Below are 17,396 nucleotides of genomic sequence, written 5' to 3' on the forward strand. Positions count from 1 at the left end.
TCTGGTGGCCCTGAGGATGCTGTGGTCCCGGGGACAGTGCAGAAATTGGTGCCTCCCCCAAACTCTGTGTGGGCAGTAGGGGTGACTGCCCCACCTCAACATGAGATGGCAAAAACTGACACTTTTAAAACTGAAGTGGTGGAGGTTGTCCAAGCCTAATACCCTCCCTCATCTCCAGCCTTCTTATAAGTTGGCAAGGACACTAGGTAATTAAGCAATGCACTAAAGGAAAGCAATAATCACCAAGAATTCAAATGGTGGTTTAAGGTTAGTGAATGTCTTTCAAAGTTATTAACATAACATACATATTTGTTTTGCCTGGGTTTACAAAACGAAGTTCATGTTATTTATCTCTGTTACAAAATTTGCCAATAAAATGGCTCGCGTAATAATTAACTTTAAAATCTCGTACAGTTAGTAAAAACAAATAAATTTGAATCTGAGAATGAATATATTTTTTACTTTATTTGAAGTATGTCTCTTGAAAATGTGAGTCTATTTGCCAATGAAAAACACCTGTTTCTAGAAGTTATGAAATGTATTCATAAATTTGTCAATCTAGAAAATGCTAATTACTTGCTTTTATATGTCACTTTAAGTTAAGTGTTCTAAGAATTAAGAATTCTAATTAAGTTGGAAAAAAGTATATGGTCTTGGTAATGGAATGTGTAAGTTGTCTGTCTCCTAAGTAGCCTGGGAGAAACTCAGAGTCAAAGCTGGTGTGTCTGCTGTCCCGAGCACAGGGTCCAACACACCAGAGGTGGTAGCGAATGTTGGCTCCACAGAATGAGATGAAATTCTTTCCCTGCACTCTCTCCATACCAGGTGAGGACCATGTTCTGGTTTGTATCACTTCCCACCCTTCTGTGTGTGGTGACAGTGTCCTTCTCAGAACCCACAACCTGTGAAGATGCCCAGAAGGCCTGCTCAGTGACTACCGGTGGCATCCCGGTCACCAATGGCACCCCAGGCAGAGATGGGCGAGACAGAGCCAAGGGAGAAAAGGAGAACCAGGTAGCCAGGCTGGTCTGACTTCTTGAATCTTTACTCCCCAGAGGGATGTGGGACAGAGCCATGAGCAGGCTCCCCTTACATTATGACGGGTATGAATCACTCAGAATAATTCTTGTACATTGTCATTCCCTCCTAAACAAAGACGCTGCTGTGACCTGGATCTCACATTCCACGGAGGAATCGGTGGGGTGTGGTTGTGTGTGAAGAGGCGGTATCTGTAGCCGGGCAGCTGGCGCTAGAGGCAGGAGGGCTTTCTTTCTCAGGTCACCACTAGGTTGCTGGTGGTTTCTGGAGTTAATGTGAATCTAGTGCTGAGCTTTTGGAGGAAGAGAATAAGTGACAGACACTGGGCCACATGTCCTTCATCTTCCAACAGGGCAGGGGCTCTGAAGCTTGCAGGGCCCTCCAGGGAAACTGGGGCCTCCAGGAAGTAGAGGGGCTCCTGGGCCGAAAGGAGTGAAGGGCCAAAAAAGGAGATCATGGAGACAGTTCAGGTAAGGTGCTCATCTCAGCACAGCGTGGGCTGAGGGGCCCAGCCCGGGAACTTGAGGGCCAGATAGGAGGGGTCCTTCTCCACTGCCCCACTGGCAGACCTCATCTCTGCTTTCTGACCCAGCACTCTCACTCCTCCCAGCCTACTTGGGGTCTGAAGGGATTCCCACAAGTGCCTGAGAACACACTTGCAACCCTGTCTGATACTCCTCGTGCATCCTGCAGATTGACCAGCTCCCTCAGCTGGAGCAGCCAATGCCAGGCTCCAGGGTGCTTGGGAGGAAACTGGTGCCCTTGGGGGTTGGGTTTAAGTCTGTTGTCATAAGAGTGGCATGAAGATGGTCTGCTTCATAAGATCCCTGGTCAATAAAGTAAAGAATAGAGTAACTAAATATATTCATCCCAAGTGAAATAAAGTAATTAGTACCAACAAAACAAAACTGATGACCTCACATAAATATTTGCCCACCAGGCCATCACGATTATAAGAATACTAGAGAAAACAGAGTCAAGTCCCCGCCCACCCACACATGCCTGCCCACGGAAACAGCCCCGCCCACCTGTGCACGCCTCAGTGTGCACACAGCCTCCTGGTGACCAGTCTTTGATCGTTTCGGTGTGACGGCCGTCACGGGCAAGGGGTTTTTATAATAGAGATTAAAAGGTTCACCTGGAATAAGAAATGAAAGCATGATTAAGAAAATTTTTCAAAAAGGAGAATGAGTTCAGTCTTTTCCTATAAATGAGTACAATATCACAGTATTTAAGCAGTATGTGAAGAAAAGGATCCAGAGCTACAGATTGCAAGTTACTGTTATTGCTATTATTACTAGTTTCAGAGTTACAGTTTATAGGAGTTATGAATTATGTCTGAGAAGGAATACATGTATGTTTATTTTTCTCTTCCTTTTGTTTTCATATTTTTCTAGAATATTTTCCTTTTGTTTTCATATTTTTCTTAATATTTTCCTTTTGTTTTCATATTTTTCTTAATAAGCTTCCCCCCCCAAAAAAAAATATTCTTGAATTTAGGGTCTTTTTCTCAATATCTGCCCTCTCCCATTGCTTTGCAGTTTCGGAGACTAAGCTGGCAAACTTAGAGAGAGAGCTGAGGAGCCTGGAGGTGGAACTGGACCGCATCAAAAAATGTAAGCCTCTTCCTGCCCCGCTGGGTTCCCGCTCTCCTCCTGTCCATGAGGGCTCTGGGCTTTCAGGAGGGTGAAGAGAACTGACAATTGTGAACACGGATTATATACCAGAGCCTGTGCTAGGTTGGCATTTTCTCACAATATGGTCTCATTCCGTCCTCTCATCACTGCTGTTTGTGACCATTACGCTTATTTAATTTACAAGGGAGAGAAAATAAGTACAGGATTTGTAGGTAATTCATTCACCGTCACCCAGGTGGGAAGCAGCAAAAGAAAGATTGCATGGAGGTCTGAAGCCTCCAAATCTTCGCTCCGTCCTCAGCACCCACTGTTCTCAGATGGCTGTCCCTACCCCTTTCTGTCTTGGCGTCCAAGCCTGGCAGCGGGGCCCACGCCTGTTTCCCTGTCCCCCTGCATTGGACAGTTTGTGCCGGGGACTGTCTCAGGCACAGGCTCCCCCAGGAGAGGCGGGCTCTCCGCCAGGGCCTTCCCCACGCTGAGGAGCTCCTCCTCACTAGGACCTGACCTGAGGGGGTTGCACAGGGGCTCTTTTTCAGAGTCCTGACTCCCTGACAAGGGCTTGGTCATCTACTGGCTGCGGCTCCAGGCCTAGTCAATCCCACCCATCCTTTGTGATTTCAGTGCAAGCCTTCTCCTTGGGCAAGAGATCTGGAAAGAAGCTCTATGTGACCCAAGGTGAAAAGATGCCTTTTTCTAAAGTGAAGGCTCTGTGCGCTGAGCTCCAGGCCACCGTGGCCACCCCCAAGAATGCCGAGGAGAACAAAGCCATCAAGGACATGGCCAATGACCATGCCTTCCTGGGCATCACAGATGAAGTGACCAAAGGCCAGTTTGTGTATGTGACAGGAGGGAGGCTGATCTATAGCAACTAGAAGAAGGATGAGCCTAATGACTGTGGCTCAGGGGAGGACTGTGTGCTCCTTCTAAAGGATGGGGTCTGGAATGACGTCTCCTGCTCTTCCTCCTTCGTGGCCGTCTGTGAATTCCCAGCCTGAAGAGGTGGTCCCTCAACCACTCGTTGGTTCTGCTGAGCTCTCTGCTGCCCTAAAAGAAAATTCAGTGATGTTTTCCTCGTGCGCAGTGTTGACTCATTCTTTGGTGGGGATGAGAGGAAAATGAAGGGATGGGTTTGATTATGGGATTAGGGAGTGAAAAGAGGCTGACATGAGGGTTTCTGGCCCAGTTCTTGGCAGAGGACACCCTCTGTCTTGCCTAGAGCAGGGCACTGGGTCACAGTGAAACCGTGGAAAGGGCCATTCTAGTCCTCTCCTTTCTCAGCGAGGACACTGCAGCCTGCCACAGGGACCCATGGAGGGCCACATCTGTGTCAGTCAGCAGCGGATCTCGGCCTCCAAGAGATCCAATTCCTTTTGTCCAAGTGCTGCCACCACTTGATGCTCTCGATCCCTCCCCATGGCTCGCCCAGTCCTATCTGTGACATGGATGTGTCTTTATTGCTCATGTGCTACACCAGAAGTCCCTTCACCTACTGTAACACCTGGAAACATGCAATGTCCATGTTAGAAGTCCAAACATGTAGAGAATGTTTATAAAAGTTTATCTGAACCAAACAGAGGATACACCTGGTAGCCAGACAACAGTCCGAGAAAATGCTTCTAGAATGCCAGTTTGTGACTTCCTTTGTGCACTTGGAATTGAGGAGGGAACTAAGGGAGATAACCTGAAGGTGGAGAAAAGCAAGGCAGGAAATGGATTGCAGGGTAGGTAACGAGATTCCGTGCTCTCTTGAGGGTGGTTTCTCTTGAGGGGTCTGAAAAGAGGCCGTTCAAAGGTGTGTTAACTCTTTTACTAAAAACACTAGATGCCTGCAGTGTGACTACTCACTGTGACCTGCCCAGTTAGAAATCTGTGATCAGATCACACTGGGAGGTTATGTTCCATGGAACCCCTTTTGCTACCACAGCAACATGGTACTGTGATTAGTCCCAGGAATCCCCAAGTGGCTGCAGCCTCCTTATACCCACCAGGGCAATCTTGAGAACAAAGCACAGCCTTTCCTTCCAGCATACCTTTAGGACACTGATTTGATATGCGCGTGCCAGCATCACTGTGGGGGCAAAAGGTCAGGCAGACTCCTGACCTCCCTCTTCACAGGGCACTGTCAGTCTCAGTCTGTCTGTGTTCAGTGTTCCCTTCCTCTGGGGACATCCTCATCCCATTATAGGTCAATGGGTCCACTATTAGTAGATACAAAAGGAAAAACTCCCCAATGGTGAGCTTCACACCCTGTGGGTCAAATGATGCAGCGTCAACTAGTAGGGCAACCAAACTCCCCCCTCCCCGCACCCGAACTCTGAGCAGGATTCTGACACTGTGGGCCCACAGTCCTGCTCATGACCATGCATGGTTGCAGCAATCTCAGGGTCGGTGGAGCTGAGATGCTGCAGAACCCATGCAGCAAACGGGAGAGAGTGAATTGAAGCTCCACTCGGAGCCCATTCACCAAATAAGGTTGAAAAGTAGTTCATGAATGTGCCAAAGGCCACTTAATAAGATGCTTTTATTAAAATTAGTTTTCTAGCCCTAACCGGTTTGGCTCAGTGGATCAAGTGTCGGCGTGTGGACTGAAAGGTCCTAGGGTCGATTCAGGTCAAGGGCATGTACCTTGGTTGTGGGCATATCCCCAGTAGGAGCTGTGCAGGAGATAGCAGATTGATGTTTCTCTCTCATTGATGTTTCTAACTCTCTATCCCTCTCCCTTCTTCTGTGAAAAAAAAAATCAAATATATTTTTTAAAATAAAAATAAATAAAATTAGTTTTCTATTCTGTTTTTCTTTGTATCTGAACTCCCAGAAAGAGCACCATAAACTTAGGAAATGCTCGATGAGTATTTGTTAATTGGGTAACCCCCCAAAAATGCCCATATGGACGCATGGAGTGGATCTGACAATTAAATGTAGGGAGAGGCCTCTCTCAAGTGCCCTCCTTCTGCAGGACTGTGGGGCAGGGGTGAGAGGTGGCCTGGGAAATGCTGAAGGCTGGTAAAGTAGGGGTGACAGGGCAGGACCTGTGTCACATCACTAGATTTTTAATCCCATGAGACTCTCTCTTTTTAGCACTGCACCTGGGGGCAATGCCAAGAGTAATTTTGTGATGTCAAGCAGAACAATTCTCTACTTTCAATTAAAGTCCATTCTGCTTACCAGAGGAGTGGGAGGCTACTTCAAGTTTAGAGGCACCTATCAAACCATTCATCAAGGCAAATAGAAAAAGGAAAGACTAGAAACTTTCAAGAAGAAAGGAAGATACACATATGATGACTCAGCAAAGAAGGATTACTGCAACCAAGCATGAAAGTTAACGCCTGAATTTTTCTACAGCCAAGAAAACACAGAGAAAATGGACTGGTAACCATTATATAATTATTTCTATATTTTGTAAGGGGCAGGGGGATCGTGCTCTGCCCTGAAGGGAATGTCTTCGTGTTTATACTGTGCATAAAGGACAGGATCTTTAGGTATAAAATTGTAGAAGACAGTCATGTACTTCACATGGATTGTTTCCCTGTATGTAATAGTCAGGAAAACAGTAAAAATCTATAGGACAAGCTCAAATTCTTCCATTCCCCTTCCAGCCTTCTCCTCTGCCTGTCCCTCTCCTGACCTCGCACCTGATCATCTTTTCAGAGCTCCTCTCTCTAAATGCATCTGCCTGCCACGATTCTGCCTCCATCTAGGACTGAGGCAACCACCTCCTTAATATTCACTTCCCAGTTCTTATCAATAAGAAATGGGACCCATGCAAGTTAGCTCTGGTGAGAGTGGCATGAATCTAAAGATACACTATTCTCATGAGAGTCTAAAGGTAGTAACTACAGTTCATCCAGGCTTCCCAGGATCTGGAACAAGACGGACATATGGATTTAAGGAGCCTCTCCAGACAGCCTCTCCCACTACCTCACGGGCTAAGGGCAGGCAGTTCCCTTCACCCAGGGATATACGATGATGACATCTCTTGCACAGGGACCTAATGAAACCAGGGGGTCCAGGACAGGCCTTTGGGCCTTAAGCAGCACATTCCCCTTGGACTTCAGGAGTGGGAAGGACTGAGTGACCTTCTTGAGCTCCGCTGTTTGCTGCATCCCTTCCCACGTTGGCTTTTGGACCAAGAAACCCACAGGCCTATCTGAGCTGCAGTTTTTCTCTGCTGCCTCTTGCAAAGAGTGAGGACCCGAAGGTCATGACTCAGCGCATTCCTGGACAGGAGGCAGGTGCTGAGACCTCTGTGGAGCCTGGGCTCTGACTCCAGGGTTGTGCCCAAGGGAGACAAGGCCTGGGTGTCTGTGCCATGTTGAGGCTGGAGGGGAGGCAGTAGGTTGATGGGAAATGCAAGGTTCGGAAGCATGTCCCTGCCTAATGCATTGGGTGGCATGTGAGCTCCCCGGGCCTCAATCTCTATATCTAAATTGCTCTGTCAAGGCTTCTCCCTGCTAAAGCTGGAGGAGTCAATGGTCACACAGATTCAGATCTGTGGGGCCCATTTCAGGAACAAATGCTGCAGGATCTCAGAAATTTTTTCAGTCTTGGTTACCTGCCATTTTGTGCAAAGTCATTGTGGCCTGACCATGGATCACCTGTTTCTCAAGTCCATCGAAAGCCACACATAGTAAGTTAGAATGGCGAGTCCACCTTGCTCTGGAGATAGTAACCTTGAATTTAAAGTACATGTAAGTCCACTGTCTCCTGAGGGAGTATAGACCCAGCCAGTGTGATTTGCTTCCGCCACCAGAGGAGAAGCAGCTACCAAAGATTGCAAAGTTCAAGGCCTGGCTCCAGCTGGGCTCTGCACCTGGAATTGCAGGGCCTCACTCCTGCAGGATCATCTTTCTGTGGAGCCCTACAGCTCTGCTGTTCTCACTCGCAGCCATGCCCACGCCAGAGGATGGGGACTTGGGGTACCAACTAATGGCCTAGCATTCGCATTCCTCAGCCCTGGGCCACCTGCTTCCCTCTGTGTGGCCATCAGAGATCCACTAGCGCCAGGTCATAGCAGACCTGGACTTGTATTTGCACATGGCAGAGGGCCTCTGACCTGGAAGATTGTTTGTCATAATTGTGTAACTGATCTGTGCATTAAAACCTGCTAAGAATCAGGAATTCATTTCCCATTAACCAGGAAGAGACCAAATGTCATCATGGGGATGTTGGGAAGTGAACTTGGTAAAGTGATGTTGTCTTTGTAACCTTGAGTGCCACCTCATGTGGCTCTTCAGAGGTGTGCCAGCAGAGCTACCTGGAAGGCTTGGCAGAGTCATAAGGTTAAGTTGGTTCCACTCTGGACCCAGTGCATCAAAAGCTCAGAGACCTTCACCGTGGTGAGGTCCCTAGGCAAGCCAGATGTTTGGCCAGTTTTGGAAACCACTGCTCAAGGAAATACAACCATCCTAGCAGCTTTCTGCCTGCCTTTTACCTTCACAGGGAGACCCAGAAGCCAGGGGGCCAGGGCTTCTCCATCCGTGTAGCCCTTCACCAGGTGAAGGGGGTCCTGCTTAACTCCAGTGTCAGATCCCAAATAATCTCCTTCAGCTGCTCATGGCTCACTAGTAAAACGCAACTGCTGACCCAGATCCTTCCCTCTGCATTTCCAGGGTCTGACTGCCTCCTGGCTTCAGGCAATGGGCCTGGGTCTGGAACATCTCTGCCAAATATCAGAGAAGGTGAGGCACTGCACAGGTGAAACAGTAAGTGGGGAATTGTGTGCACATGAATTTGGAACCTTTGTTCATGTTGAGTGTGTGAGATTCTGTATAGAAACCAGGAGACCCAGTGCTTGAAATTCCAGCCTCCTGCTGTTAGCAGCCTCAGCCACTACCTCCCCACCCCAACCCCTAGCCTATATTCAGGTGCCTTGCTCTGCACACCCCACACTGAGGAGCTTTGGCTTGGGTGATGTCAGGGGCTCAGGGTGAGGTACGTGCATACTTGGTCATGGACAAAGTGTCCACAAGTGGCCTTGAGCTGAGTACTACCACCCCTGGGCTCAACAGAGATTGTGTGAGTGATAATGTTACAGAGAACCAGAACAATCAAACAATGCAGGAGACTTTGGAGATACACTTTATTCACCATGGTGGGCTTAGAGAAAATGAATTCAAATTGTAAGTAAAGCTACAAGCAGAACTTCCCTTTTTATTAAGGAGCCAGCCCTCTGTGCAATTAGTGGTTATCTCGCTGCTGTCTTTGAAAACAAACACAGTTCTAAAAATGATGGGCATACCTAGTCTTGACCTACAAGGTCAGACAGCTAAATTTATGGGCATATCTAGTCTCTGGCCTACAAGGTCAGACAGCTAAGTTTATGGTCCTCATTATTCAAGCAGACTAAAGCAGGCTACAAAGCAAAGTTATTTTTTTAGAATAAGAGGCCATCTAAGAAAAACAGCAGAGAATTCCAAACAGCAGTTTTTACAAAATAGGGGTTTGCCTTCTCAATAACATCATCCCCCTCCTGCAGGGCCTGGCTCTTATTGTCACCATTGTCCTCCCCTTCAAAGTCTTTATCTGACCATCGAATGTATGGCTACTCCAACCTCAGTCCCCATTACTACACCCAGGTTTATTTTCTTATTGGCCATTGTGGACATCTGAAACCATCCTGACCATTTACTTGTTTGGTTTTGTCAGTGTAGCAAAGTCATTAAGAGGACACTGGAGTCCTGTCTGGTTTGGCTCAGTGGATAGAGCATCGGCCTGCAGACAGAGGGTCCCAAGTTCGATTCCAGTCAAGGGCACATGCCTGGGTTGCAGGCTTAATCCCCTCTAGGGTGGTGCAGGAGGCAGCCAATCAATGATTCTCTCTCATCATTGATGTTTCTATCTTTCTCTCCCTCTTCCTTCCTCTCTGAAATCAATAAAAATATGTTTAAAAAAAAAAAGGGGGGGGGGGATGCTGGAGCCAGACCCCGTGCAGCTGAGGTCCTGAGCAAGTCACACACACTCTGGGCATTGGTTCTCTTTGTTGTAAACATGGGCTATGACTAGTGCCCCCCTCACAGGGCTGTGAGGAATAAATGGACTGGCACAAGTAAGTCAGCCAGAAGAGCACTGGCCCTGATGAATGCCATGCAAGCATTCCTTCTTGGTGTTACTGTGATCAATATGATAAGCTGAGTCATACAATGAAGTCCCAGGGCCCAGAACAGGGCTGGGGACCACCTCACTCTCAATAACTGTTGAGTGAATAAATGAATAAACAAATAAATGAAAGAACTGCAGTGCTCCCCAAAATGTGTGACCCGACAATCTTCTCAAGAGCTTGACTGAGCTCCAAGCTGGAACCAAGAGAGAAGCTGCTTGGAGAGACTTACTTTGGAATATGGCTCTGGGCACAGCTTCCTTTCTTGGGTAAAAGCAGTGGCTTCATGCTGCCCTCTGCTGGTGTTTCTAAGACAGGGCGAGCAAACTCAGAGAGCCAATATGGGGGCAGGTGAGTGGTGGAGTCCTTGTCTGCAACTGCAGATGTTCCTGCTTTCTTCCCTGCTGCCCTGATTGCAATACCCAGTTAGAATGCCTTTCCTAAATGCCCCTCCCCTGTAGGGCCAGGGCAAGATACCACTGGGTCGGCAGAAAACCTCATGTCCAGCAATCCCTGGAACTGGTGGAATTCTCTACCCCTGGTCTGTGTGTCTCTCTCATGTCCACACCTTCACTGTGAGCTCTTCAGAAAGCCACCCCTCAAACCCCCCATCCTCCTTCTTGTCTACCCACCTCAGATTTCTGTGTCTAGGCTGAAGTCAGATCCCTGCCAGGACAGGACTGGCTCTGTGGAGGCTGGATGTGTGGGCATCCCCCTTAGCTACCTCTGTGTATCTCTGGGATGTTCAACCAAAATCAAGCTCTATGCTTCCCTCTTCCCCCGCCCTTCAGCATCAGGCAGGAGAGACTGTGGACTTCTCTCTGAACCAGGTTCCTTTTTACAACATTGATAAGTGTTTACCTGTTGCCTTTGTGGTGCAGATGAGTTCAGGCTGAGGACCTATAACTAAGGAAACATGAGAGACGGCCTGGAACCAATGAGGACACCAGAGGAGGGCTCAGCCCACATCGAGATGGTGGGGATCTCCTGCAGGTCTGCAGTGGAGATGACTGTTGTCCCACTAGCTGTCAGTCTGTGTTGTAACTGTCCTTGGGCTTCCTGGAAGCCCAGCTGATGGGAGCACTGGGATTATTGCAGAGGACCCAGAAGGTGCCTTCACTTGCTCACTGATGCAGCTCAGTGGCTCCCCCTGGTTGGGTTCCCTCAGGTCCTGAGAAGCCTTGACTTCTTACACCAAGAGCGGCAAACACTAGAGCACGTGTTGCCCCTCTCCTCCTCCATATCAGCAGCAGACATGGCTACTCAACTATTAAGTATTTCTCTCTCAGACCGCCACCAGTGCGGCTAGAGAACAGTGCATGAATCCTGAGCAGGGGCAGCTGGGGATTGAGAAAATGAAAGAAAGAGACACAGAGACAGAGTGGAAAAGCTGGGACCAGGTGGGACAGCTGGCCATCTGATGGAGAGACAGTGACCCACAGCCAGTGCAGTGCATTTATTATATACAGTATAATTCCAAGAAGTTTTACTACAGTTTAAAATAAAGGAAATTATGTGAAATCATGGTTAAAGATCAAGCTGTAATTTTTCATTCCTTGTGGCTTCTTTGTAATCGTGACTCCTGGCTATGCACAGACAATTGCGTCCATTCCTTGCACCTGACTGAACTTAGATAATGAAACCCACTCCCTGGCACCTGAGCTAAGGGTCAGGCTGATGACGTACCTGCCTCTGGCATGGTACGTCTCCAGGACGTGGCTCTGCCAACCCCACTGGATTCAGCTGACAATGATGTAAGAAATGCTCATGTGCCTTCCCAGGCACTCTCTACACTCAACACCATATCTCAGCCGGGATGAGACCCTGGGGCCATTTGAACCCTGCAGTGACTACCAATGGATCTGAGATGGTGTGTGGAAAAGAACCCATTGTCCAGCTCTGCCTGGTGCTTCTGCCAAGTTCAGCTTCTTGTTAACAAACCGGGGCATTGACCACCACAAAAGCACTATCAGATTTCGTAGGAGAGTTGCCTGTGTGACTCTTTACCCAGCAAGAACATTATCTGGAGAGAAAACCTTGGCCAACTGTGCTGACCCTTTCTCGTGCTCTGTCTGTAGTTCCTAGGTGATCCTCTCCCCTTACACTGATGAGGTCTGGTTCCCAAGCATCTCAAGGGCAGGGACCAGGAAAGGTGGGGTGCATTTAGGATGCACCATGTGGAAGGAGTCTGAGGAGTCCAGAGGCGGAAGCACCCATGGTCTGAGATGGAGGGTGGATAGATGCTTCAGAGATGGCTTAACACCACACTCAATGTCCATGTTTTTATTTTATAAATAGAGGCCCAGTACACGAAATTCATGCATGGAAGGAGGTCCCCACAGCCCAGCCTGCACCCTCTCCAATCCGGGACTCCTCGGGGGATATTTAGGCCTGAAATCGGCAGTCGGATATCCCTCTCACAATCCAGGACCACTAGCTCCTAACTGCTCACCTGCCTGCCTGCCTGCCTGCCTGACTGATTGCTCCTAACTGCCCCCACTGCCGGCCTGGTTGCCCCCCCTCCCCCCCCCACCAGCCTGGTCACCCCTAACTGTCTCCCTGCCAGCCTGGTCACCCCTCATTGCCCCCCTGCCATCCTGGTTACCCCAACTTCCCCCCCTGACAGCCTGGTTGCCCTTCACTGCCCCCCTCTGCCGGCCTGGTCGCCCCTCATTGTCCCCCCCTCCCCCGATGGCCTGGTCACTCCACACAGCCTGCTGTTCAGTCATTTGGTTGCCCCTCACTAACCCCCCTGCTGGCATGGTCACCCCACACAGCTCACTGCTCAGTCATTTGGTCCTCCCTCACTAACTCCCCTGCTGGCCTGGTTGCCCCACGAAGCCTGCTTGTTCAGTCGTTTGGTTGTTCCTCACTAACCCCCCTAAAGGCCTGGTCACTGCACGCAGCCTGTTCGGTCATCCGTTCAGTTGGTTCGGTTGTGATGGTCACTTAGGCTTTTATATATAGAGATTTTTAATAATGAAAGTAAAGTACATTTTCCTCTGAGTATAGCTTGAACTCTAGTCCATACATTTTTGCATGTTTACTGCTCTTTAATGTGCGTTTCTTTAATTACTATGAAGATTGTACATTTTTCATGTTTCATTACTATTGGCCATCAGTATATCTTATTTCATGAATTTTCTCTCCTCATTCTTAGATATTTCTCTTCTCATTTCTGCTTTAATATTCATCATTTTCTTGTTTATTTATCTGTTATATACTTTGCAGATAAATGAGCATTTCAATTTTAATCTTACATTGCTTTACTTTTTTGGCAGAGAAGTTTTATATTTTAATTCTGATTTTAAATTTTATATGTAAGTAAAAATCTAATTTTATTTTTCCACTAAATGCTTACCCATTTAACTGAGAATTATTAATTGAACCATTCATTAGTTTCCTATAATCTTGGTAATGTGTTTTTGTCATGCATATATGGCATATATAAGACATACTTGGGCCTGGCTTGAGTAACCTTTACATTTGGCCCATCTGTTCCTGTGTTAGTAACACACTATTATAATTATGTTAGTTTTATAAAACCTTTTAACTTAAGAGGACCAACTGCATTCTCATTGTTTTATAAGTAATTTTTCTGACTGTTCTAGGTTGTTTATTCTCTCATAAGACCTCCTGATGAGGTCCTCCCAGCCTCACTCTTTTTTGGAACTGAGTCTTTGGAGAACTCACATCCCTCTCATCCTCTTACTATCCTCTCAGGCCCTCTGTGGCCAGGGCCAGGAGTCCTGGGCTTGCTCAAAACCCAGCACCCAGCAGCGCTTGTACCCTCTCTTTCCTGCCCCAATCCAGCTCTCTGATCACAGAATGCATTCCCTTGGCCTGAAGATGTCATCTGACCTTTGGCCTCGGCCTGACCCCAGCCACTTACATGTGAAATGAAGCATTCAGGGAATTAATAAAAGTGCAGAGAGGCTGGCTGGGGGGTCACTGTGCTATTTCCTCAGGTCAATGGGCCTGGAATGTCTTGGAAACACTTTATTCAACCATACAAACAGGCTTACAAATAGGAATTCAGGATTTCATTCACTCAACTCTTTCATTTTTTCACTCTGTCTTCTTACTAAACAAATATGAAAAGTACCATTTTGCTCAGGTAGGGAGGGCCCTCGTGAGTCCCTCTGTGGCTCTAGGTTGTTTGAGTCAGGCAGCCTGAGGGAGACTATATTGCTTAGGTAACTGAAAGTCACGTAGGTTAATATTCAAAATTTATGCAGTAAAGATGGGCTACGTATGCTGCAGTGACAACCTCCAAACCTCACTCAAGGTCCAGGAACATCGATCCAAGTGATCTTCAGTGTTTTCCCTGCATTTGCTCAGGTTTCCAGAATGCTGGGTTACACAACATGTTATAACCACCAATGCTGCTGCTCCCACCATGGCAGCAGAGAATAGGACATTTCAGATAGTGCACTTACCCTTATCTGCTTCTACCCAGAAGCGACACAGGTCACAGACCAGCCTTCATAAGGTCTCTTGGATTGAAATATTCACAGACACACAAAAGCAACAACAACAGTAAAGCCTATGAGAAGACACCTGCTATTGGCCATAAGGAGGCCTAATAGTCACAGCTTGGACAATAATAAGAAGTATCTTGGTCTCTCAGTAGCTTGGTGATCCCACAAAGAGATGGCTCTCCTCTATTCTCCTGGTTAAAAGGTTTTACCATCATCCACTCATTTCAGATCTTATTGTTGAGTGCCTCTGTTGTGTGCAGAAACAGAGTTCTTCAACTTATCCCTCATATCACCGATGTTCAGGGCTTATAGCATCTATGAGGGCATGACGAGATGCCTGGATAAATATTTAGCTTATAAATATGTCGTCCCCTCTAGTAGATACCTGGGTTCTTGGCTCTATTATATAAGCACTGGTAGCTTGAAAAGATCAAGCACACCATTAAGCTTGAATTAAGGATATCCAGAAGATAAGAGTGATTGAGAATGCCCTGAACTTAAGCAGCTCAGTTCTCGGTGTTTTATATCCAGGGAATTCAGGACAAAGATAGATGTTAACACCAGCAAACATGAGAGTGCGCCCCAATGTCAGTTCCTAATGGGAAGTGGGTTGGTTGAGTAGCAGGAGGGTTGAGAACCAGGAGGTGATCTGAGAATACACTATTGAACTGAGCAGGGGCTTCCCTAAGGAGCTGCTGTGGTTGTCACCCTCCGCACGTGGAAGGACCCCAGGCTGCTCCCAGGATGTCACCTGGCAAGGTGAGGGTCATAGCATCTCCTGAGAGGTCAGAGTCACGCAGTATTGGCTTCACTTGGCACCCAGGGTACTACACTGGGGACCAAGCTACTATGGGTGGGACAGGGTTAATGCTGTTTAATGCCCGTGTTCACCTCTGCCCATGAATATAAGTGTAAGAGAGGTCGCTGTGCTCAGAAAGGGTTAAAACCTGAATTTTCTGAAATACTGGCCTTAGTCCTTGGCTTTCGTCGGGCTGTGTCTACAGAACCCAAATGGCCCTCCTTACTTGCTCTCTGTGCTGGAGAGCGAACCAGATCCCATGCTGAGATGGATCTAAAGCTTGTCCTAGGGCCTGGGGTCTCCACAGTCCTGGCCTTCAACACCACAGGACACATCTTTTCTTCCTATTGACTCAGTTATGCCATTTTCCTTCCACTCTTGTCAAAGAAATAGGTTGCCTTACGTGCTGGGTGGGAAGTGGTCACTTTTAGAGGGACTGCCAGACCACCATGACCTTGCATGGGTCCCAATGGCCATACTGTGCTGTGTGGTCCACTCCCAGGCCTATCTCTTGGGCCAGAGGTGGGCACCTGAGACAGGCCGATTCACTTCCACAGGAATTTTGACCTGATATCAAGCAAGAGTTTCTGATCTCTGTGTGACACATGACTGTGCTTGGGCAGCTGAGAGCCGGAAGAAGAAGGAGGTGGTGGGAAAGGGAGGAAGAGGGGCGAGGGTGCACAGAGGCAGAAGCAGGGAGACCGCACAGCGCTGCGTGTGCACCTGCAGTCCCTGAGCCACCTCAGAACTCTTCATTCTTAGAAAATATGCCTCCCTGGGCTTAACCCACATCCACTGCTTTTTCCTTTTTATTTGCAATGAAATACCTTTCTCAGCTCCCTGGTGCATGGTGTCCAGGTCTGACTTCTGAATTGAAGATTATTTGCTCACCGTTGCATAACTGACATATTTCAGAAGCTGCCAGGACCTGGGGCTTTTTTGTCAGTAACAGGAACAAGGTCTCAGCAGAGAGACTGAGCTGAGTGCTGCTGGGAGGTGTGGTCCTTGTTTTCCTTTTTTTTACCTATCAATAATCACTTTATTTATTTAAGTTATTTTTCATTTTTAAATTATAGGTGACATACTGTGTTATATTAACTTCAGGTGTACATCCCAGTGATTAGTCATTACATAACTTACTAAGTGATCATCCTGATCAATCTTGTTCCCATATGACACCGTGCTGATTAGATGTGGCCTTTTGCTCTCAGACCTGCTGTCCTACATCTGAGGTGTGGCTGGAGAGTGTTGGGAAGAGGGGTGTGGCTTCCGGTCCCTGGGAACAAAGGAGGGCTGGTTTCCTGTCTGGGGAGGAGTCTTGTTGCCTCTCCTATGAGCCTGGTCTTCATCCAGGTGTCCTTCCAATTTCTTAAGCACAAGTGTCATTAAAGTCAACTGGTACACAGAGGCCTTTGGCCCAGCAGTTGATAGGCCAGAAGTATAAGGGTTGGGATCAGATGACCTTTCACGTGACCAAGTTATAGCACTGACACACCTAAGGCCTTGAGCAAGTCTCCCCCCTCTCTGTGGGATGAGGAGGAGGAACTGGCCTGCTGTCTCTCTCTGAGGCGGCGTGGGGGAAGAATCTCCTGGATGGAGGCAAGGGGAGGGCTGGGGGTGAACCTGAGCATGCCTGGACGCTCTGTGCCTGAGATGTCAGCTGGAATGGGGATTGTGAGGTGGGACTCCCTCCCATGAGCCGACAGGCAGTCACAATGACAGGGGAGAATGAGGTCCCTGTGTGCAGGGATGCGGAGGAGGCTACTCAACTGGGCCACACAGTCCTGCCAGGGAGGCAGATGACCTGCCAGGTCAGCCCATGGCACTGTGCACCTTCTGGGGCTCAGGCCTTGAGGCAAGGAGCAGCCACTGGAACCTCATAGCCCTGGGGCTCCAGCTAGCATTGGCCAGAGGAGTCCGGGGCTCCGGGAGAGGTCCTGAGCAGGCATGTAATGTGGGTGCCAGGGATCTGAGCCCTGGACAGATGAGCTCATCCCTGGAGTGAGGTTGAGGAGGAGAGAGAATGGAGAGCTAAGACTTGAGCACATCTCCATTCAGTGATCCAGAAGAGGAGGAGGGGCTAGCAAAAGAGGAAGATAAGGAACTGCCCTAAGGGGACACCAAAGCAAGAGCAGGAAGAGTGACAGAGGAGGGAGTGACAGAGGAGGGAGTGACAGAGGAGGGAGTGACAGAGGAGGGAGTGACAAGCTGGGTGGACAGTTTGAGGAGGCAGAGGGCTGAGGAGGAGCCTTTGGATTTGGGGACCTAATTTTATCCCTTGCAACTGGGAAAGCAGGCTGGCCCCTTCTCCCCCTGACAGGGCAGCCAGTGTGTGAAGCCAGTTG

The 17,396-nt window shown here is 48.3% G+C and overlaps 1 pseudogene; it reads left to right on the forward strand.

The window, feature by feature from the left end:
- The first annotated feature begins 834 nt into the window (after window positions 1-834).
- LOC103292864 (mannose-binding protein A-like) lies at window positions 835-3,698 on the forward strand (annotated as a pseudogene).
- Window positions 3,699-17,396: the final 13,698 nt, after the last annotated feature.

The sequence above is a fragment of the Eptesicus fuscus genome, chromosome 17 (assembly GCF_027574615.1).
Source record: "Eptesicus fuscus isolate TK198812 chromosome 17, DD_ASM_mEF_20220401, whole genome shotgun sequence".
Lineage (NCBI taxonomy): Eukaryota > Metazoa > Chordata > Mammalia > Chiroptera > Vespertilionidae > Eptesicus > Eptesicus fuscus.